We start from the raw sequence: 1,954 nt of genomic DNA, 5'->3' as shown, positions 1-1,954 counted from the left end.
GTTTCATTGCTTTATAATCCTTTATGTATGTGTCTAAGGGGGTGAAATTGATTAAATAAATAAATTGTTAATCATTTAAAAGATATATATTAACTATGTCATAGTAAGACATATGCATAACATTATTTTATGCCATACATTGCTTTATGGAAAGATGTGTGTTTATCTATCTATCTATATCTATATCTATATATATATATATACTGTATATCTATGCATTCATATTTTAGCAGATTCTGCATATCCTCTTAAAAAATGGATTTGGACACCATTGAAAGAGAACCAGGTTGTTGGGCCTGCTGAATTAAGGTAAAATATATATTTATTTTCTGCTCATGTGTGTCAGAAATATTGATTGTGCCTTGCAAAATGCTCACTATAATCTGTAGAAAAGTAGGACCAGTACACACTTCATAGGAATGTCCCTTTAAATCACTCTTGGGTGAATGTAGGTGCAAACCTGGAGGACCTCCTTTTCCAAAGTCCCAGTAAATGTAATGAAATAGAACACACAGGTAGCACTCTATGTGGAGCAACAGCACCTTTATTGAGCAACGTTTCGGGGCTCCTGCCCCTTTATTAAGCTATATATCTGTGTTTGTGCACATACATTTGTTGCTTGATTATCTTGTGTGTGTGTGTATATATCACTATCACAGACATAACAATGTTGTACTGAGTGCCTTTAAAGGGACAGTCAAAATACAAATCATCTATTATCAGTGAAGCATTTATAAATCTCTCTGCTTCAATATAAATATATTTATATATATATAAAAAGGTTTAAAGATTTATAAGATCAAACCAGGAATGTAGTTAGCTCATTAGTATTTGATTTGTCTTCACATTATATATTATAATCATATTTCTTGTTCTTTTAATACAGATATAATGAAGCACATATCCGAACACGTGCTATAATAGAACGACTGTTTGGTGTTCTAAAAATGCGCTTTCGCTGCCTGGACAGATCAGGGGGGGATCTCCAATTCAGTCCGGAAAAAGCTATTAAAATCATAGTGGCATGTTGCTGTCTACACAACATGGCACAGGAGCATGGGATGTTGAACGACTTACTTCCAACAACCACAGCCCCCAGGTGAAATCTTTGAGCCTGATGTAATTAATCATCCCCAACCCCTCAATGCCCATTTGGAGAGATCTGCAACTATTCAAGAATTCTTTTCAGGTATTTTTAATAGTATTGTAATGAGACCTTTTAGTTATTTATGATTATGTTTTTTTAATAATACACATTTGTTTCTTTTAATGTTTTACAGATTGAAGATTCTCAGAAATGGAATACCACTCCCCTCCCTCTCTCCTCATCCCTATATTTACCCACATTTTCCCTAAATAAATGTATACTTTACTCAAATATAGTCATGGTGAATGTTTCTTTATTTCCAGCTATGTACTAATCAATGCATTCATCTTATGATTTATGTATAACATAATTATCTAAAATATCATTTTAATTATATTCCAAATATGACTTTGTTCTCTTGGTATAATTATTTAAAGAGCAGCTATGCACTCCTGGTTAATAAAATTGAGTACATGGGTGAACCAATGACAGACAGGATATATACTGTATGTTGGCAACAATAAACAGCTCCAACATAGGTTCTATGCTGCTCCTGATCTTACCGAAATAAAACTATAATCAAAGGATACTAAGAATATTAAGAAATATAAAGAATATAAATATATTAGATTTGCTTTTAAATATATATGTTTTAGCAAAATAATGGAATTTATGTCACTTTAAAAAAAAAAGGAAGAGTGTGTTCACAATAAAACATTAATGAACCAGATAAATCATTCAATTCCAATCAACTTACATATGTACTCATAATCAATTTAATCCTTTTATGTTTCTTATTTCAATCATGTATTTAAGTTTAGGAGCCATTCCATTTAATGCTCATCACCTGTGGTGCACTTGCTGATT

General features: G+C 31.8%; 1 long non-coding RNA gene across 1 annotated transcript; it reads left to right on the top strand.

The window, feature by feature from the left end:
• Nucleotides 1–220: 220 nt before the first annotated feature.
• On the top strand, nucleotides 221–1,378 carry LOC128641207 (uncharacterized). Its single transcript, XR_008399455.1, has 3 exons — nucleotides 221–309; nucleotides 887–1,189; nucleotides 1,281–1,378. It is a non-coding gene; the product is annotated as an uncharacterized LOC128641207 (long non-coding RNA).
• The last annotated feature ends 576 nt before the right edge of the window (nucleotides 1,379–1,954 follow it).

The sequence above is a fragment of the Bombina bombina genome, chromosome 10 (assembly GCF_027579735.1).
Source record: "Bombina bombina isolate aBomBom1 chromosome 10, aBomBom1.pri, whole genome shotgun sequence".
NCBI classification, from domain to species: domain Eukaryota; kingdom Metazoa; phylum Chordata; class Amphibia; order Anura; family Bombinatoridae; genus Bombina; species Bombina bombina.
Note: the sequence above shows the minus strand (reverse complement) of the source record. Positions and strands in the feature narration are given on the sequence as shown.